This window comes from Prionailurus viverrinus, chromosome X (genome assembly GCF_022837055.1).
Source record: "Prionailurus viverrinus isolate Anna chromosome X, UM_Priviv_1.0, whole genome shotgun sequence".
Lineage (NCBI taxonomy): Eukaryota > Metazoa > Chordata > Mammalia > Carnivora > Felidae > Prionailurus > Prionailurus viverrinus.
In genome coordinates this window covers 103401730-103423646 of record NC_062579.1, presented here as the reverse complement: position 1 = coordinate 103423646, position 21917 = coordinate 103401730, and the positions used below count along the sequence as shown (strand labels likewise).

General features: G+C 48.6%; 1 pseudogene; it reads left to right on the top strand.

Moving 5' to 3' along the window:
- The first annotated feature begins 2410 nt into the window (after positions 1-2410).
- On the top strand, positions 2411-20984 carry LOC125157069 (40S ribosomal protein S12-like; annotated as a pseudogene).
- The last annotated feature ends 933 nt before the right edge of the window (positions 20985-21917 follow it).

Here is a 21917-nt window from a genome sequence, read left to right as displayed (position 1 = left end):
CAGATTGACTTCCAACTTGATCTGAGACGTTGGCTCTTCCTGGTCCTATAGCAGCCTGCTTTCAGCCTCAAACTGGAACGTTGGTTCTCCTGGGCCTCCAGCCTGCCAGTCCACCCTGCAGATTTCAGACTTGCCAGCCTTCATGTTCCTTATGATCAATCTGTCTCTGTCTCTGTCTCTGTCTCTCTCTTCTATTGGTTCTGTTTCTCTGGAGAAGCCTGACTAACACCCAAGGGTACTCCAGTCACCATGGCCTCTGACTTTTCCAGGATCTGGGCCAGGTGGCCTTTGGAACATTTTCAGAAACACGGACTTCCATGGGTATTTCGAAGCCCGATATAGGAGTCAGGGACATGTGCAGGATTAAGAAGTCGCAAGGTCATGGAAACACCCACACGCCCCTGGATTCAAATTCCGATTTAGCACTTACCACCTCGGGGGTACTTAAGAGCCTCACTTAACCTCTGTGAAGCTATTTCCTCATCTAAGCAATGAGGGGTCCTATGAGGAACAGAGAGAATGTAGGTAACACGCCTCTTCTCCTCCCTAACCCCCTCCTTCTCTCATATGCGAGCTCCCTAGGCAACGTTTCTTCCCACCCCATCTGGCCTGACAGCCCTTGACTCCAGTCAGGATGCCGTAATCCATTTCTCCCAGCCTGTGTAGTTGGCACCCTGTTCCTGCCTTGGGGCTTTGCACCCCTTTACCCTGCCTACCCAAAATCCTAGACCTCCTGAGAGGCACAGCTCACGGTCCCCCCGTCCCAGGAGGTCTTGCAGTGGCCAGGCCAGGACCTCCCTCCCGCCTCTGCACTCCTGCAACACATGGTCTAAACAGTTCCTCTGGCTCTTAGCGAATACTACCTCACTTCTCTTCTCCTCCTGTCTGTGCAGCCAGTTCCCAGCATGCAATCAGGCGGTTTGGGAACTGGAAACCATTTCCCATAGAAACAATGTTATGGATGACTGTCAGACTAGCAAAAAGAGTACTCAATATTCTATTGGGCTTTGAGCTTCTGGAAAGCAGGCCTCACGTACATTCCAAGTATTATAATTATGATCTATTATGCATAAGGAGAAGCAGTATAGACGGTGTCCCTCTGTTCTGGCTGCATCATCTTGTGTAGCTGCCTCCTGGGCTAATAGCCATCCAGCCTCGGCTTCCTATTTGGTCCCAGCAAGGCGGCCTGCCTGTGGCCCTGGGCCACGGGGCCTCTGGCAGTCTGACTCACTGTGCTAGCAGGGGCTTCAGAGAGTCACCGGGGCCAGTCCCCCGCCGTCAGGGCAGGTCCGGGACCAGACTACCCGGACAGGTGGCTGAAGATGTCAAGAGAAAGGCCGCCAGCCCAGCTGGGCACAGAGCTAAGCCCGCCTGGCAGGCAGGAAGTGCTTCCCCAGGTCTGACGGGGAGGAGTGGGCCTCCTTGCCCTGGTTGGTGGCCCAGCAGTAGCGGCAGCAGGCTGTGGAGGGACCGGAGAGAGCAGGCCCGGCCCACGCGAAGGCCAACGCGAGCCCGGGCATCTTTCTTGGCCCAGGGCCGCCTTGTCAGCCCCAGCTTGAAGCTGGACAGCCACTTGCCCTTTTACTGGGAAGGGGCTCGGACAAGGGAAATCGTCCCTCTGCAGTCCGGGGCCCGGGGAGATAAAGACCAGCTCAGCACTCTGCCTGGAGCTCACAGATGGCATTGAGGTCTGGGTCTGGGGTAGTTCATTTAACTCCTCAGTGTCTGCTACCCAACCCTCCACTAGCATATCAGCATCACCCGGGAGCTTATTAGAAATGCAGACTCCCAGGGGCACCTGACTGGTTCAGTTGGTAGAGCAAGTGACTCTTGATCGCGGGGTCTAGACTTCAAGCCCCAAATTGGGCATAGAGCTTACTTTTAAAGATAAATAAGTTAAAACGAAAATGAAAAAGTCTTGCTAAAAAGAAATACAAAATCCCAGTCGCCGCTCCCACCCCCACACCTACTCTTCCAGAATCTGCATTTTAATAAGATCCCCAGGTGACCGGTATGTGCATTAAAGCTGGAGAGGCCCCGCCTTAATTGTTAAAGGCAGGCCAGAATAAAACCTAGATTTGCAATCTGATGACCTGGGACAGCAATGGCGGTTCCTGCCAGGGTCAAAACAAAAACCCGTCCGAGGCAAGGCTGGGGTGAATAGAAGGCAAGATCATCGCCGCCCAGCCCAGTCCAGCCTCCCCAAAACACTCAAGAGTGTCCCTAACCAGGGGACTGCTAGTATTGGTATTTGTATTTATCTTCTCAACTAGACTGCGAGGTTTGAAAGGCCAGGGATCATATTGCATGAGTGTATATTATGGGAGAAAAATAGTCTATAATTAACAAGCACAAGCTTTGGAATAGGTGGACCTGCCTTCCAGGCCTGGAATTTCCACCAGCTTCCTGCATGGCCTTAGCCATTGGCACACGGTATTCGGTAGCCTCGGAATCCTCATCTGTATCACTAATAGTTGCGAAAATCTGCCTCCCAGGATGGGGGGGAAGATGAAATGAGTAAATATCAGAAATGTACCTAGTAGGGGTACCTGGCTGGCTCAGTCACACGGCTCAGTAGAGCATGTGACTCGTTATCGGGTCGTAAATTCGAGCAGAGATTGCTTTAAAAATATACCTGGTGAATAACAGGTACTCAGTGAAGCAGTTCTCCCTTCCCCTATGATTCTCCCTGTCTCCAGTGTCTAGCTCTAGGCCGGCACGTTTTAAATGCTAAATAAAAATCCGCTAGGTGATGGATCCCTTAGATGGTCCTTAATAAACTACATTTTTCAAACGTGCTGAAAATCAGAAGAAACACGACTTGCTGCTTTCTTAACTGTCTTTCCAAATATCAAAGCAAAATCATCCTTGTTACGGGAATGTTTGGAGAACACAGTACTGCACGATAAAAATCTAGCCGCAGCTCGGAGGCAGGGGTGCATCCAAGATTCAGCCCCACCGCTTTGCCTTGGCGGAGGAAGGTGTCGCTGCTGGAGGTGTACTGGACAGTAATACTGCTTTACAAGAGCCGCTGAAGACCGCCCTCACCCACCGTGGCCAAGCACCGGGAACCCGGGAAGCCGCCAGAGCCTTCGACAATCGCCAACCCACCTTTGTATGCTTGCGTCCAACTGTGACGAGCCTGTGTATGTCAAGGTGGTGGATGCCCTTTGTGCCCAACACCAAATCCACCTAATCGAGCTTGACGACAAGAAACTAGGGTAGGGAGGAGGTAGACGGACACAGAAGGAGAACCCCGCAAAGCGGTTGGCTGCGGCTGCCTAGTAGTTAAGGACTGTGGCAGAGTCTCAGACCAAGGATGTCATCAAGGAGTGCTGCAAATGCAAGAAAAAACAAATTAAAGAGTTGGCTCTTGTTCCTCAAAAAAAAAAAAAAAAAAAAATCTAAAATTTGCTATAAGACCACCATCTGGCAACATACTATGTTGATGCGAATGTTTTGGAATATTTCCTTCCATTGCTTCTCTCTCTTTCTCTCTCTCTCTCTCTCTCTATTTATGTTATATAAACTCTCTCTCCATATACATTTATTTATATTATATAAATCTAAGAGAAGGAGAGAGATGGGGCGCCCGGCTGGCTTGGTCAGTGGAGCATGCGACTCTCGATCTCAGGGTTGTGGGTTTGTGCCTCATGTTGGGTAGAGAAGCCTTAAAAAAATAAAATCTCCGGGGCGCCTGGGTGGCTCAGTCGGTTAAGCCTCCAACTTCGACTCAGGTCATGATCTCAGGATTCACAGGGCTCGGATTCACAGGTTCAAGCCCCGTGTCGGGCTCTGTGCTGACAGCTCGGATGGAGCCTGGAGTCTGATTGGGATTCTGTCTCTCTCTCCAGACGATGTGTGCTACCTAACGACATTTTCGAAGACTGTGCCGAATAGAAAAGTGGTGGAATAACAACACATCGGTATTGGTGACCAAACATAATCCATGTTCCAAACCAGCGACGTTTTTTAGTGAAATAACGAGGAGTTGAAATAAGGGACTAGGAGACAAATGCCTTTGAAAATTTAACTCAGGGGGCACCTGCCTGGCCCAGCCAATAGAGCGTGTGACTCTTGATCTCAGGATCATGAGTTCAAGCCCCACGATGGGTGTAGAGCCTACTCAGAAGAAGAAGAAGAAGAAGAAGAAGAAGAAGAAGAAGAAGAAGAAGAAAATAATACAATTTCTAAAAAGAAAAAAAAAGAAAACTTAACTCTGGCTTTGTATACCACAAACCCGCTAAGCCCACATAGTTTCTACTTTCATCGGCAGAGAAAGAGGAGGTACTTGAAACTGAGCAGGAGGCTCTGGGACACTGGGTCTTCAGATAGCTGAGCAGTTAGGAGTCAGAATCCTTGCCAGGTCTTACTCAGCAGCCTTCAGGGACAACCTATTCCGATTCAGGCTGGGATTCTGGCAGCCCTCAGCCCCCACTCCTAAAACAATTTGGGGATGCGGGCCACTGTTCTCTCACCATTGGTCTTTCTCCACCCAGGCCTGACCTCAGCTTTCACCATCCGGATAAATGCTGTTTCTCTTCGGTTTGTTGTCCAAACCTCGGAACATCACGACCGGGACAACTTCCCAGGTTCTACTCACTAAGCCATCTTTCTTCATTCAAATCCCACTCGCTTCAAAAGGTTTGCTTTAAAAACAAGTAATCAAACTCAAGGGAGATAAAGGTGCGCCTCTCACGGTAAATCACAGCACAGTTGCCCTGGGAGAAACAAACAACCACCATTTTACAGAGGTGAGGGTGTATGTTGGTTCAACCGCTTGGAACAGCATCTGGGCAAGACTGACGGAACCATGAACGTGTTCATACTCATTAACCTTATATTTTCATTTCTAGGAGATGACTTGAAGGAAATGGTAAGACATTTGGGCGACAAGGCATTATGCTAATATATAGTCCAGGCAGTGTTACAACACAAGAGCATTGGATCCACCCAAAGGGCCAACAACAAGAAAGTTGTAAAATACATTCGTGGAGTCTGCAGCTACTAAAATAATGACTATGAAGGATCTACCTAGAAAAGTTCGCAGCGCGAAAAGCGAGGTACGAAAAGTGTGTGTGTGTGTATGTGTGTGTGTGTGTGTGTGTGTGTGTAAATAAATATAGAACTAACTAAATGAAAGCTTTGGGAAAGGACTCAAAGAACATGACTAAACTAACGCACAGCAAAATATCTGCGTTTGGGAGTTGTAATTATAAAGGGGGAGGGGCTTTTCTTTTGCTCTGCTTTTCAAAGGTTCTCTAATGTGGTTATATTACTGTTATAAATATATGTAAATTATATATGTTACTTTTATAAATATGTATCTGAAGCCTCGCTGGAATTAAGGAATTCCGAACAAGGAGTTCCCTTCCCAAAGAAGGACCACCACGCAGCAGCCCTCTACCCAGGCCACGTCAGTCAAACCACCAACAGACCAACCCCCCAAGGGACCCTATTTTGGGATCTGCGAATCCCAAGGCCAGCGGCCCGTAAGATGGGCCGGGTCGGGGCCCTTCCTTCGTGGGAAACACTTGCTGAATCTTGGGCCTGCAACGAAACACCTGGAGGGGCGGAAATGGGTGGCCGAGCTCTGTCCCCGGGCTGTCCCAGTCGCCCTCAGCTGCGCTCCGCCACCGCCTGGGGGAAGAGAAGTTGAAGCCGAGTCGAGGAAGCAGACAGTGTGGCTAAGCGCTTTAAGAGATGCTGAAACGGGGCAAATACTTCGCGAGAAGCAAGTTTCAGTGGCAATTCGGAAAACTGAAAGAAGCAATTCAGGTGTGCGTGCCCCCGTAGCGACTGGGAACTGGGGCTCTTGGTAAACCGTGGACTGGATTTTGGAGACAAAGGAACCGGATCGGGGCCAGAGTGTTTTAGCGCTGAGAGGGCCTTCCAGAGGAAGCCGGGAGGGAACTCGAGTTTCCAGAGCGCTGCCTACTATGTATGTGCCAGATACTTCAAACACCCTATCCCTTTAATTCCCAGCGTAGCTCAGTCAGGGAAGTACTATGGTCCTTGATTTTACAGGGGAGGGAACTGAGGCTCGGAGACAGACCAACCGTCCAGGGCTCCACACAGGCCAGTGGTAGAGCCAGGGGGCAGGCCTCCAGCTGTCGGGCTCCAGAGCCCTTTCCTCCAGGTCCAGGCCAACCCCTTTCTTTTGAAGATGAGAAAACTGAAGGCCTTGGAGGGTAAGTGATTATACCTTGTTGCAGAGCTAGCTCCTCAGGAAGAGGCCGGGACTTGAAGTCTGGTCCCTTCCCATGATCCCTGGCCCAGCTCTCTTTCCACTACCCCCAGGGCCATCCGTCCGCCTTTGCGGGGAGGCCTCTGCCCCACCTGCTTCTCTCAGGCTCCCTTTTCCGGGGCGATTCATGGTTGACTGGGAAGCCGGGTTTGATCTCTCTCTGGGTTCTTTGCAATTTGGGATTCCTCGTTATTAACATCACTATTATTATTATTTCATTGGATTGTTCACTTCTGTATTTCCTCCCAGGCTGGGAGTCTTTGTGGAAAAACATTATCTGTAAAGTAAAGAACATGTAACTGAATACATAAAAGCTGTTTGCCCTGGGGCTTTATGTTTGAAACTGAAGTCGGCGCGACCATTGAGTGTATTATCTGGATGCTATCTAATACCACCACTTTAGAGTGTGAGAATGAACTCTTTTCTTAAAAGAAAAAAAATCAGAAAAGAATATTGACCTTCCTAATGTTTCCCAGCACAAAGAAATCCATCTACTGTAGATTCCAAGACAGACCAGACCAATATGTTGACATGCGGGGCTCAGATTTCATTCCTGAAAATCTGGAACCTTATGCTGTATAAATAACATGATCTTTTCGTTCGTTCGCATCGAGAGAGAAAACAATTGCTGGCAAATCTCAGAGTTTGCCCTCCCCCTAACTGTCCCACACGTCCTAACTTGCTACCCACAAGTCATGACTCGCATATTTTCATTTGAGGAGTTTTGAAATGTTATGGAAATCATAGGGGGAGAGAGAACCAAATCCTCCTGAGAAATAGAGTAAGGCGGATTTTTTTTTTTTTTTTTTAAGAAAAAAGGAGCCTATGGGGCGCCTGGGTGGCTCAGTTGGTTGAGCCTCCGACTTGGGCTCAGGTATTGATCTCACAGCTCATGGGTGTGAGCCCCGCATCGGGCTCTGTGCTGATGGCTCAGAGCCCGGAGCCTGCTTCGGATTCTGTGTCTGCCTCTCTCTCTGCCCCTAACCCACTTGCATTCTGTCTCTGTCTCTCTCGAAAATAAATAAACATTAAAAAAATTTTTTTAAAAAAAGGAGCATAAATGGGAAATGTTCTACATATATGAGTGTATAGGAAAATAGTTAATGGGACTTGACAGTAAACTTTCTAGCATAGCCTTGCCGATAGAGAAGTGCTGTTAGATCCGTCCTCAATTTCAGAAGAACAAGCTCATGTGCAGAGATGAGATGTGCCCAAGGCCATAGAAGGGACTGGCTAACTTGGATTTCTGGTCATGTGCTCACTTCTCTGGGCCAGTCAGAAGATCTAAATACCACAGTTTAGTCCCAGTGGAACAAATTTCTACCTAAACTCATATCATTTCCTGCTAAAGGTGTTTGTATTACCAAAGCTATTATTAGAAGTCGTTATATTGGGGCGCCTGGGTGGCGCAGTCGGTTAAGCGTCCGACTTCAGCCAGGTCACGATCTCGCGGTCCGTGAGTTCGAGCCCCGCGTCAGGCTCTGGGCTGATGGCTCGGAGCCTGGAGCCTGTTTCCGATTCTGTGTCTCCCTCTCTCTCTGCCCCTCCCCCGTTCATGCTCTGTCTCTCTCTGTCCCAAAAATAAATAAACGTTGAAAAAAAAATTTAAAAAAAAAAAAAAAGCAAAAAAAAGATAGAAGTCGTTATAATTCTAAACATGTTTGGATGTCTTAGAGTACTGTTACATTCACTGCTGTTTAAATTACAGTCAACCCCTCTGATACATATCTAGGTTATTTAAAAAGCAGGGGAGTTGAAGGCAGTGGCCATACCTTATTCTTCTTTATATTTCTGTGCCTTGCACCGTGTGTCATTTTGTATAAACCAGTTAAATCAATGGAAATTAGTCTGTTGGCTAATTCCTAGGCTGTTACCTGTGGTATGTCCTCAGAGACAATGGAATGTAGTGTAGAGACAGATAGAACTGAGATGGAAGCTGAGTGACCTTGAGTGAATGATTCCAGTGTCTTGGGAGTAGAAGCAGGGCTTGACACACTCCACTGACTTTTTCTGTCCAGACTTAATCCCCTCTAGTCCATTCTTGCCAATATGCCTTCTAGGACTTTCCCATTGTCATCAAGGTCAAGTCCAGACTCCACATAGGGTCCTCCGTGGCCTGCCATGCCAACCCCATCGCCCAGGCATCCCCCTGCTCCTACCCACCTTCTCCCTGTGCCGGAGCCTTAGGTTTTTCAGTCTTTGCTCCCCGCCTCCCAAGGCCAGATGTTCCATGGCTCCATGCTTTCTCCTTGAAAACCCACCTCTCATCCCTTCTGGCCTAGAGAATTTATACTCATCCTTCTCTTGTGTCTGCACGCAGAGTGCAACATCCCCTTTCCTCTGCTCCCACAGCACCCTGTACGTGTCTGTAGGTAGCACCTAGCACCCTGGGTTGAGATACACTGCTTAGATGTCTGTGTCCCCTGCTCAAGCGTGATCTCCATGAGGTCAAGGACTGGGTTTTGCTCATTTCAGAGTCCCTGGTGCCCGGCACAGCACTTCGCCAGAATAGCCTTGCCCAGGTAATGATAGTTAAGCTACCACGAGGGGTTTTTATGGGTGAGACCACAGCAGGAGCCCATCCAGTAAGGGTGTTTTTTCTTAGTTGGGGGAGGAGTCAGAGGGAAAGACTAGGATATGGGGGGGCTCCCGAACTCTGTAGGAGGATTTTTTTCATTTTCTAGAAACATTAGGATAATAGTTAAAGGCCACTGTTACCTGGGCTTCTCCCCACATCCCACCCCTCCACTCTACCTCCCCTCTGCCCCCCACTCCCACACCCATGATAAGGCCTAGTTTTCTGTGAGTAAGATATGGGGGCAACAATTAGCTTTGGAATCCTATCAGGCATTACAAGATCTCTCAGGAGATCTCACCCATCCCACAAAATAGCAGCCTCTCAAATGGACTGATTGTCTTCTAGAAGGAGGACCAAAGCTGGGATCCAGAAGGAGGATGAGAGCTGGGATCCAGAAGGATGTGCCAAGGGCAGCTACTACCTTAAAAGCAGTAAGAGCATGCTTTCAGGAATTATAGTTCTATTACTTTTAATCGTGCAATAACAGTAGCAACTAACAAAGTATTGCCCAAAGAGGTTGAGTTCACCTCTTTGAATAAATACAAGAAAATAAAGTGGAACAATCCATTACCATAAGCAAAGGGTTCCAAGTAGGTGCTTTATTTTTTTTAAGATTTTATTTTTAAGTAATCTCTATACCCAACGTGGGGCTCAGACTCACAATGCTGAGATCAAGTCGCATACTCCACCAACTGAGCCAGCCAGGCGCCCCTTAAGTAGATGCTTTAAAGATGTTTGGTCTCGGGGCACCTCGGTGGCTCAGTCGGTTGAGCGTCCCACTTCGGCTCAGGTCATGATCTCATGGTCTGTGAGTTCGAGCCCCGCATCGGGCTCTGTGCTGACAGCTCAGAGCCTGGGGCCTGCTTCGGATTCTCTCTCTCTCTCTCTCTCTCTCTGTCTCTCTCTCTCTCTCTGCTTTTTCCCCCACTCACACTCTGTCTCTCAGTCTCTTAAAAATAAATAAATTTTTTTTTAATGTTTGGTCTCTATAGTAAGGCCAGTGCGTCATTAGCAGACATTTGATATTACCTTGACTTTCAAACCCATTTCCATGGATGTTCCAAAACAGCACTATGCAGAACTTTCTGAGATGCTGGAAATATTCTATATTTGTGCTGTCCAATATGGTAGCCAGTAACACATATGGCTGCTAAGCACTTGAAATGTGGCTAGTGCAATGAAGGAGCTGAATTTTAAATTGCTCTTAATTTAAATTAATTGACATTTAAATAGCTGAATGTGGCTAGTGGTCAGCCTATTGGACAGTACAATTCCAAAGTAAATGGTCAGCCCAGTCAAGGCTCCAATCACCTTGCCGCGTAGATCATGGCCTCTGACAAGCTTTCTTTTAGCAAAGCAAGTTTTAGAAAAATTAATACAGCTGCCTTCCTGAAAAGTTGGAAAATAAGGAAAAGGGGAGAGCTTCATTATCCTCAATCTCAAGGGTCACAACCACTGATGCATTTTGGTGCATTTTTCCCCACTCTGCCCACCTTGCTCGTTAGGATCTGCCCCTGCCCCCATCTTTTTAGTAATCTCTACACTCAACGTGGGGCTTGAACCCACTACCCCAGGCTCAAACCCATGACCTCAAGATCAAGAGTCCAACGCTCTACCCACTGAGCCAGCCAGGTGCCCTGGGCCCTTTTGCTAGTCAGAAGGTACTCACCACAGGCTCGTGTTCTTCAGTGGGCCCAGGGGCCGGTTATCTGCGACCTAACATGAGTGCTTCGGTGGGGGTGGGGCTGCTCACCTTGGTGGCTGCAACCACCATGGCATCCCAGGTTTGCCTTACTTGGGGGAAGAGTCCTCTGTGGGTTCTAGTTTCATGTCCTGTCCTGTTTTTTTAACTTCTAAAAACTCTCCTCGGGAGGTAAATTCTGGAATACTGGAGCTGCAGAGTTCCCTAGTAGAGGGCCAGGGAATGAAGGAGATGGGATCCCTGCCTCTTGACTCCCAGTCCAGTGCTCCTTCCCCTCAATCACTGGTTCTTTCGGCAGCTTTCTAGGTCCAGTGACCAGGGCTGCCTCCTCCTCCTCCGGTCCCCACTGCCAGAGGACAGCAGCTGAGGAGAAGCAGGAGAGGGGCAGAATGCCATACACTTTTCCTCTCCTGAAGACTCTCCTCTGTTTCATCTGTTCGGCAAAGTAGGAGCAAGGGCCCGTAACTATGCCTGCTCTGAAGCCCCAGCCAGATAGTGAGGGAGGTCGCCATTGCCTCTCCTCAGTGCCCGCCATCACTAGGAAAGGCCTGGTTGCCTGTTCCCACCATTCCCTTCTTTCTAGGCCTTCTCAGAATGGTCTGGTTGAAACATGAGCCCAGTTCTTTCCCACACAGGAAAGAAAGGTTCCCACAATGGAGGCAACCTTTTTAAAGGCTCCCATGTCACACCAGAGGGAGGACCACATTCCTCCAGGAGGCCAGGCCAGTCCCGGTCCCAGCTAGGGGGTAGGGTAATTTGCCCATACCCTCCTGCCCCTTAAGGGGATCTTTCTGGCTAGGCCACAGATGCACTATACTCTTCTGTGTCTTCTTAGTTTCCCTAAGAGCCTTGGCCATCTCACGGCCTCCAGTAACTTAGCGGTCGGGACCCTACTGCCACCTTCCAAACCCCCTAGCCCTATTGGCTCCCGGTAAATTTAGACAACTGCATGAGTGGGTCTAAACTCCGCTTTGTGCTATAATTAGGCTGGAACAAGCCTCGCCCCGGGACAGAAATACTGTATGGGGCGGGTTATAGACTGCTGCTGGTCCCCACAGTAGGGAAGTAGCGACCTTTTGAATAGGAGGATTAACACATTAGCACATAGATTCCTGCTTCCGGGGAGGGTTGAATTCTAGGATAAGAGCTCCAGCTTGTCCGAGGTGGGGGAGGGGAGGGGGAGCCATGCCCACTGCAGACCGTGTGCTCCTGGGGTACCTGGGGGGGCGTCAACACAGGAAGAGGCCGACAGGCACCAGAGGAGCAGAGCAGCTCCAGACCCTCCCTGGCCCAGTGTTGTGTTTGGAAACTGCAGAAACTCAGCGGGGAGAAGCATCTCCTTGTCATCTGCCTCCTCCTTCCTCCCTGTCAGGTAGTGTTGGGGCAGCTGGCTGCTGCAGCCAAGCCCAGAGAACATGAGCACTCGAGTTAGATGCACTCAAGTTAGATGCACGGGAGTATCCGGAAACCTGCCGCGTGACCTTGGGCAGATGCCTGTACCTCTCAGGCCTGGCCTGTTTCATCCTTGTCCCATATAATAGGGGAGAGTAACATCAATCTCAGGGAGTTGTTGGGTCGATTAAAGATAACAGAAGAAAGCACCTAGAAACAAGTAACACCTAACAGGCCCTCCACAAATGGGAGTGCCTCACGCTCAAACACCCTGTCTGCCACCCATGTTGGCAAGAATTTCCTCATTAGATTCTTCCCAGATTCTCATCTTTGACTCTGTCTCCAGGTATGCTCTGAGACGCTTGTCCCACTTCTTTTTTAAGTTAAATTTTAGTTAGTTAACATCCAGCGCCATATTGGTTTCGGGGGCAGAATTCAGTGATTCATCACTTACATCCAACACGCGGGCCTCATCCCAACAAATGCCCTTGAATATCCGGGGCAGAGTAGGGGCGGTTGCGGACCCTCCCAGCTCTCTGGCAAAGGGCTCCGTTGCCTTTGGCTCAGGTTGGCCAGCTTCACCCCACTACTCTCAGACGATCTCATGGAGAGGAAGCTCTTGGTGACCTCAAGGGCCAAAGGGGAGGTTGGTGGTGGCTGGGAGGGGACCCACAGGGTCTTTGTACCCATTCATGGGAGTGCTGGTCCCGAGCCAGCAAGAGAGGATGTAAATAATCAAGGGGCCTTGGTGAGTTTTCGGTTGAGATCTTCACATTCATGGGGCACATATGTTTCAGTGGTGTGCTGGGCCTTTGCTCCTTTAATCTGGTAAGTCCAGGTTCTTGAAAATTCTCTGTAAATTGCAGATGGATACCCACCCCCCTCCCAAGAGTGAAGTATTATTACTGAAAGTACCACTCAAAAGTCTCTAATGCTCTCTTTAAAGTGAGTATTCATTTAAGGGCTGAATACACTTAAAACTGAGACGTGACTCAGGACGTAGCCCTAAATCTGCCTCACAAAACACACGTCTCCAGGTTGAGTCTATCTGGCCCGAGTGACCGAATTCTGCTGTGTGAATAGCCACCCTTTCAGGGAATGATGATTTGTGTAGGGTCAAAGGTCAAGAATGCTAATTTCATGTCCTTTTCTCTCAGAGTACCTTTAGGGGACTGGCAAGCTAGTGAAAAATGGTTTGGAGTTTGTAAATGTCTTGTATTTACTTGCCAAGCTTGCTTGGTGGCAGCTCTTCCTGGGGACAGAAGAATGGACTTGCCTCCGAGAGGGGCCAAACAGGTGGGATGCTAGGGCTGTGCCTGGCCCAGCTGGCCCAGCCCCGGAGGGCCTGCCTGGTACCCGGAAAGTCCAACAGCGGAAGGAAGGCCCAACACCTGGAGTGCCCAACTCCCCCAGGGTCAAAGCAGGAACATCCTAACTCACCCCAGGAAGTGCTGGGGCTGAGCCACGCCTCCTCCCAGAGAGAGACCCAACTTCAATTTCCAGGGGAAGGAATCCCCATCTCATCGGCCAGGGCTGTTGGCAGTGGACCCAACAGCCACTGAGGTTAGGATGCCAGGGTCTCATATTTAGTCACTTTGAATCATGGGTGGTTAGGGCTTCGGTTTTGCAAATTTGAGCAAAGAAGCAGGATATGTGGTCAGGAAGACGAAATCAGAAACTTCAACACTCACCCACATGAAGAACTCATTACCTTCGCAGGCAACCCATTTAGATTTTAACAGTTCTAGCGGGTTAGAAAGCTCTTCCTTATATAGAGTGGAAATCTGCTTCCTTGTAACATCTACCCTTGGTTCCTGTCCCTCCTTCAGGAACCACAGGGATTAAATCTGTTGTCTTCCTCCGACAGGCCTCCAGAACATTGTCCTCCGGCTCCGAAGAGAAGACAGGACAGTCCCTAAGTCACTAAGTGATAGCTCAGTGCTTCCACTAGGAATCCTTCCTGACTCCTGGTGGGCTTTCCTGTACCCCAAGACAAAAAAAGGCTGCCCTGAATTTCCATTATCAATCAGAATGTTGCGCTTTGGCTAATATGGTCAATGAAGCAAATGTCACACAAAGCCCCGTAGAGCCAGTGCCTTTGCTGTGGTGGTGATAGTGGCACTCCAAAGACCTCAGATGTTTACAGTATTAAACATATCTCAAAAGGTCAGGCTTTTAAAGTATCCACACACATATCCCGCCCTCTCCTGCTTCCTGCTCCCTGTGGCTTCTGAGACTTTCAACAGGCAGTCTGCTGTCAAAGACTCAATTCCACAGAAGGTGATCTGGGCACACGTTGTAGAGGTAATTATATCCAATCTACTGCGGGAGATGACGGAGCCACCCCCTTTGCCACCTCCCCCACCCCCATCTGCTCACAGCCTGGCTTTCTCGACCGAACTGCCCTTGGCATGTTTGCACTTTGTGGTGCATTTTCCTCCGTCTGAGCCAGCCAGCCAACCAGCCAGCCAGTCACAGTCACCGGTGAATGCCACTTGACACAACTTAAGCTGAGGCTTCTAACTGGCCTGTTGACCAAGTCCCCAAGGTCAGACAGTCAGCAACTTCTATTGAGGCTATGCCCCGTGTGGAGTACCGTTCTAGTCTCTGTGAGAGGGACAGGAAACAAAAGAAATAAAAGCCAGGGGCCCTTGTCCCCAATGGGTTTACAGGCCTAATTAGTGATCTCCCAGTGACTCTCTTGAGAAAAGATTTAAGGACACTTACAAAACAACATACAAGTGGGTATAATAGGGAGAGAAGTGAGCCAAGGGGAGAGTCTAAGCTCCTTGAGGGGAGGGCCCTGCCTTTGTGTCCCTCCAGGAAGGGCCTCTCCACTTCCTTATTAACCTTTTGTTTGGAGCATTTAAAAAGAACTTTAGGCTGGCCAGCCTCTTCTTTCTCTCTGGTCTCAGGCTCAAGGATCAAGTTGACAACTATGGGGACTTCATTGACTTACGATGGGGGTATTTCAATATCTTGCTGAGATGGCTGAATGGGCCTTTGATGTAATGTATATCCATTGGGAACTCAGCATTCCGGGCCAGGATAGGAATGATAAAGCTTTCCTCTTGAGTGTCTTCCCCTGTCACTTCCTGCTTTATAATAATAATAGTAATAAGTAATAATAATAATAGCAGCTGCTAATTACTGAATACCTAGTCTATGCTGGACACTTTACATAGGTTATTTCATTTAATACAATGGAAAGGATTATTTAGAAATTTTTTTTTAATGTTTATTTTTGAGAGAGAAAGAGACAGTGTGAGCCAGGGAGGGTCACAGAGAGAGGGAGACCAGAATCTGAAGTAGGCTCCAGGCTCTGAGCTGTCAGCACAGAGCCCAATGCAGGACTCAAACCACAAACTGGGAGATCATGACCTGAGCTGAAGTCAGCCGCCCAACCGACTGAGCCACCCAGGCTACCCTGGAAAGGATTATTATTAAGTTAAATGAAGACAGTACTATCGGTCTTTTATTTGTTCAGAAACCTCAATCTGCAAAAACAAGAAGGCATTCTTCCACTCCACTTGGCAGTGATGAAAACGTACCCAGAGGCCTGGATCCAGCTTGGAGTTCTGCAGGAATAGTGAAAAACAAATCTGAAGAAAACAAAAAACAAAAAAAAACAAAAAACAAAAACACCATAGGAACAAGAAGTTCTGAATATACAGATGAGACCCTAATATAAATCATGGCTTCACAGGCACATTTCCCTATAGCAAAATACTGGCTAAAATTCTAGGCAGTGGTACATTTATTGAAAGCAGTATTTAGATCAACAGAAATTGAGATCAATCCTTCATATTTTTTGAAATGCATTTTTTCAAGTCAGTATAGCACATCAAGGTAAAGAAGGAAGGGAGCTGGGGGCACCTGGCTGTCTCAGTCGGTAGAATATGCGACTCTTGATCACCCTGGGGTTGTGAGTTCGAGCTCCACATTGAGGGTAGAGTTGACTTTAAAAAAGTAAATAAATCCCCCCCAAAATTGAAGGGAGCTAATATCTGTCATCTGTATTTTGTGTTCCAGATACTTTGAATCTGCAAAACCACCCCCTGAGGAAGACGCTATTTTTATTCCCATTTTCCGGATGAGGAAACTGAAGATCACATAGGAGCCAAGGGGCAGAGAAAAGATTCAAACACAAGTTTACCCAATTCCAAAATCTAGGATTCTTGCCGCTTCATCGTATTGCCCTCTAGCAATGAATGAGTTAAGCCACACCTTGGGCCAATAGAAGACAAAGGCCGGTTGTGTCCATCTAACTTTGGGCAGAGTGCTGAGCTGGTCTTTATCTCCCCGGGGGCCAGAGGAAGAGCCTCCCCGGGCCCCGGACTGCAGAGGGACGATTTCCCTTGTCCGAGCCCCTTCCCAGTAAAAGGGCAAGTGGCTGTCCAGCTTCAAGCTGGGGCTGACAAGGCGGCCCTGGGCCAGGAAAGATGCCCGGGCTCGCGTTGGCCTTCGCGTGGGCCGGGCCTGCTCTCTCCGGTCCCTCCGCAGCCTGCTGCCGCCACCGCCGGGCCACCAACCAGGGCAAGGAGGCCCACTCCTCCCCGTCAGACCTGGGGAAGCCCTTCCCGCCTGCCGGGCGGGCTCAGCTGTGTGCCAGGTGCCCAGCTGGGCTGGCGGCCTTTCTCTTGACATCTTCAGCCACCTGTCTGGGTGGTCTGGTCCCGGACCTGCCTGACGGCGGGGGACTGGCCCCGGTGACTCTCTGAAGCCCCTGCTAGCACAGTGAGTCAGACTGCCAGAGGCCCCGTGGCCCAGGGCCACAGGCAGGCCGCCTTGCTGGGACCAAATGGGAAGCCGAGGCTGGATGGCTATTAGCCCAGGAGGCAGCTACACAAGATGATGCAGCCAGAACAGAGGGACACCGTCTATACTGCTTCTCCTTATGCATAATAGATCATAATTATAATACTTGGAATGTACGTGAGGCCTGCTTTCCAGAAGCTCAAAGCCCAATAAGAGTACTTTAGCTTCTCAGTCAGTCTCTCACACACAGAGGCACGCACACACACTTTAAAGAGCAGGCCAAAAAGTGTTATAAATAAAATTCTAGAACATGAGTGGGAGGAATAAACAGGAAAATTTCACTGTAAAAGATGAAAATGCACTAACTTCTTGCAGGATGGCTTCACTCAGACAACCCACAATTGTGCTATTAGGCAGAACCCAGGCCAGATATATTGTTGCTTTGCTCAGGCTTTCTCCATTCCCTGTCAATACATGACCCGCCCCCTAGGCTTGGCTCACTTGCCCTTCCCCCCTCTGCTTCCACTCTTCCCCAAGCTGACTGTCCCCCACTCTCCTCCCTCTGCCCATCTCCAAATGCTCCTCATCCCCTTGACCTCTGTTCAAGGCATCCTGTTTATCTCACATGCCCTCGTAGCCCTTGGAGGTCTTTATGTGGATATCTCCCCTTGCCTGGACCCAACCCCAGAAGGCCCAGGGACCTCACCCCTCCTCTGATGGTGAGGACCGCTGGCTATCTGCCGCTAACACGCGCTGCCTGCCTTGTGAGTTAATGTCCGTCTCGGTGCCTGCTGACCGTGGATGCTTCTGCATTACAGGAGCAGGTCTGTGGCTCGTCCCCTGGTGTGCTTGATGTGTGACCTCTTCCAAAACTTTACAAGCCGGGGCGCCCAGGTGGCTCTGTCGGTTGAGCGTCCGACTCTTGATTTCGGCTGGAGTCACGATCTCATGGTTCATGAGTTCGAGCCATGCTTCGAGGTCTGTGCTGACAGTGTGGAGCCTGCTTGAGATTCTCCGCCTCTGTCTCTCTCTCTCTCAAAAATAAATAAATAAACCTTAAAAAAAAGAATCGATTCCTTTTTTGAAAAAAGAAATGCACAGAGGTTGCTAGGAAGTAGACTTTTCTTTTGGCCTCCACAAATTAGACATAAAAGAGCCCATGGGAAAAGATTGGTTCTGGAAAGCTCAGAAGAACTCTTAGAGAATCTGCTAAATAATATTTTTGTCTGCTGTTTGTAAATGTGACTCGCTTTGAAACCATCTGTCATGCAGTCCTTTGGAGAGAGCTGAGAAGTATTTAAATCTGTGAAAATGAGTATATTTTTGTATATACCAAAGCAGTATTTTAATGGGTCCCTGCTGCATGCTGTCCAGTGCATTCTTTGAAACATGATTTTGTCCAATTGTCAAGTCACATTTAAAATGGAATTCAACAAAGCGATGTGGCAATGAATGGAGAGGCTGTGGGGCTCTTTGTAGCTGTGTTTCTTCCCAGAAGGCGTGGCGGGGGCTTCAATGCAGGTGGGAGAGCTGGGGTCCTTCCTGGATCCGGGGTGGGTTGGAGTTCTGGCCGCTTTTTCTTCCGCTTAGGGAAGCAGCCCCTCCCCGGGTTGGGGGGCCCGCGGCCAGCTGCTCCTCATTTCCTAGTGAAGGACTAGCTCTGTGCAGCGAGAATTGGGCACTGCTGACTGTTCAGCGCTTCCACCTTTATAATATCGTTGTTTTCACTGCCACCCTCGGTCCCTATGGCTAGTAGCCCAGCCTCGCAGAACCCAAGACTTAGAAATTACTGGCGGCGGCAGCAGCTGTTGCAGCAAGAAATTGGAACGTTGTCGTTGAAAAGGCTTCCTCGTGTTGAACAGAGAAAATAGACTCAAAGAAATACTTTCTCCAAACACCTGTGAGACTAATTATTGGTATTTCACACCTGCCGTTGTGGGTCATCGGTTGTCTCTTGGGGGACATGTCTCGTCTGCCCACCAAAATTGTAAGTTTCAGGGCACCTGGGTGGCTCAGGCAGTAGAGCATGTGACTCTTGATCTCGGGGTCGTGAGTTCAAACCCCGCATTGGCAGGTAGAGTTTACTTAATAAAAAAAAAATTTTTTTTTTAAAATGGTAAGTTTCCTGAGGACCAGGATCTTGTCTAGGGCAGAGATGAGAAAATTGGAGTCGAGAATAGTGGCAAAGTTAGGACTCAGTTGGAGGCCTCTGATTCACGACCCAATGACTTCTCACCATGCCATTCTCCAAGCTCTGCCAAAGACCGACTACTCAACCACTGCCCCATGGAGGGCAACAGGAAAGAACCTTCTCTTACAACACCCAGCCACAATCCGTGATGAAAATTAATATGCTGGGGCACCTGGGTGGCTCAGTCTGTTAAGCGTCTGACTTTGGCTCAGGTCATGATCTCACGGTTCGTGAGTTCAAAGCCCCTCATTGGGCTCTCTGCTGTCAGCACAGAGCCAGCTTCGGATCCTCTGTCCCTGCACTGGGCTCTGTGCTGATGGTGTGGTGCAGAGTTTGCTTGGGATCCTCTCTCCCTCTCTCCCTCTCTCTCTCTCAAAAATAAACTTAAAAAAAAAATCACATTCAATTATTTAAAATCAGAAAATTGACTTAGGAAAACAAGTTTTTCTTTCTTTCGTTCTTTCTTTCTTTCTTTCTTTCTTTTTTTTACTTTTCTAAAATGTAAGCTCTTCGCCCAACATGGGGCTTGAACTCAAAACGACCCCAAGATCGAGAGTCTCATGCTCTACCAACTGATCCAGCCAGGCACCCCTACCAGTTTTTCTTGATACATCTTTTTTTGTAGCCACCTCCTTCTCTTGACCCTGAGAAGTCAAGGGAAGAAAGGCAGGGTTCTCTTGGAGGTGGTGGCAAGTGAGAAGGCATAAGCCCCTTCCTGGGTTCTGCCCAATTTTATGCATCCTCTCTCTTCCCCCCAAGCCTCCTGCATGCTGGAATAGGGCACTGGGTACTCTGAGAATGAAGAAAACGTCGGTTAGAATTATCCACAGTCAGTCTGGGTAAGAGAAGCTTGTCTACATGAGCAGGGAGGGACATGGGAAAGGCCATCCCCCTGTGCTGTGTGCACAGCCTGGATTCAGCTAGATGCTCGGAATGTCTGCAGGTTTATAGTTTCCTTGCTCATTTGAATTCGTTGTTGTTACAGCAACAGCTCTGTAGACATCACCCATCAGTGGTTAGAAAATGACAAATGTCAAACGATGTCTGACCCTGACTCTCTTCAACTCTTTTTATCTGTGGTATCTCTTTGGAATAAAAATGCCTACTCCCTGCTGGGTCTTCTTAAAAATGCACATTGTCTCTTCACATAAAGGCAGGGATGATGGTGCTATGGAAAAAGAAGAAGAAAAAGAAGAGAAGAGGAGGAGGAGGAGGGGAAAACAGAAAAGGAATTCAATCTGGCTTTTCAGGTTTAAAGTGCAAGTCTCACCACCTGTAGGGCTAAATTGGCACCGTACGAAGGACTTTCTTTCTTTTTTTAATTTTTTTAACTGTTTGTTTATTTTTTTAGAGAGAGAGAGAGTGTGTGTGAGCGGGGGAGGGGTGCAGAGAGAGGGAGACCCAGAATCCGAAGCAGGCTCCAGGCTCTGAGCTGTCAGCACAGAGCCCGATGCGGGGCTTGAACTCACAAACTATGAGATAGATCATGACCTGAGCCGAAGTCGGACGCTTAACCGACTAAGCCACTGAGGCGCCCCCCCGAAGGACTTTCTTATGTCGTTTAAGACATTATGTGGCTTTCTCACTGGGCCTTGGCTTTGTAGCTCGGTTTCCTGATCCTCACAGTGCCGGGAGTCCAAGGTTTCATGATGTTCAGGGCCGGAGTTGGGGAGGGCTCCCTTCAGATCCTCGGAGCCCTGGGAGAGAGGCGGAGGCTGCCACCAGAGAGCTTATCTATTTTTCCAAACATGTCACTAGGTGTCCTTTGCAATCTTGAGCCACGGTGTGCCTGAAACCCAGGAACCGTTGTTCCCTCTGAAACCCTGAATAGAAGCTGCGAGGTGGGAAAACACCATTACCACTGCCACCGTCCTAGTCAGAACCTATGCGTTGCCTCTGACAGTCTTTCACAGGCTTGAAATTTCAAACGCAAAAGGAAAGGTCAAGTTTGAGGTGGATTGACTAGACAAATGCCAAGGTCCCTTCCAGATCTCACAGTCTAGTAGCCTCTGCTTAGACAATGCTGGGCTGCCTGCCTCCGCCCTGTCTTTTTGCCTGTGCAGCGTTCTCAGAGGCTGGGCGAGTGGTGGAAGAGACGGACAACTTTGGAAAATGATCGTTTCAGAAGTACCTTCGCAATCTAATTGCCAAACACAAAGTATCAGTGTTTTTATTGAATCAAAAGGATATGAAGAGGGGCGCCTGGGTGGCTCAGTTGGTTGAGCGTCTGACTTCGGCTCAGGTCACGATCTCCCCATCTGTGGGTTCGAGCCCCTCGTCGGACCCTGTGCTGACAGCTCAGAGCCTGGAGCCTGCTTCGGATCCTGTGTCTCCCTCTCTCCCGGCCCCTCCCCCACTCTCACTTTGTCTCACTCTGTCTCTCAAAAATAAATGAATATAAACAAAAATTTTAAAAAAAGGATGTGAAGAAATAATTTTCTTTCCATGAATGCGCCATTTCTGTCCGGTGGGAAAATTAGAGAAGGAACTCTCTCCAGATTATCTTGAAATGCGTGTTTTACATTTAAAGCTGTAGGTCAAATCATAGGCCACAAGCTGGGGGAATGAATTTCTAGGGCAACTGTTTTGCCATCACACGAAAATGCATCCACTGAAAAGTGGGTTCTTTTTTTTCCAGTAATTACAAATGCTTGAAAAAAAAAAAAAAGGAATGCCCTTATTTTATCATACTATAAATGAAAGCGTAGGTATAGAGAAGCCTAACCAGCTTTCCATATAGATATTGGTCTTTGTTCTCTGATGAGCATGAGATGTGGGATACATCTTCATACATCGTGAAACCTTTGCCCCAGTAGTAAAGTACAAGAAAACACCAAAACCAGTGACGTGTGATTATTACATAAGAATGTCTGTTGTTACTCTTTGAGCCTCAGTTATCTTATTGGGAAAGTGGGCATATGAAACACCTTTCCTATAGTGAGAGAACCATATTGGGTAAAAATAACTCCGATGCCTCTGTGTTCTACAACTTGCATAATTCAGTGCTAATCAGAGACCAATACAGATATAATTCATGTGTTTCAATACA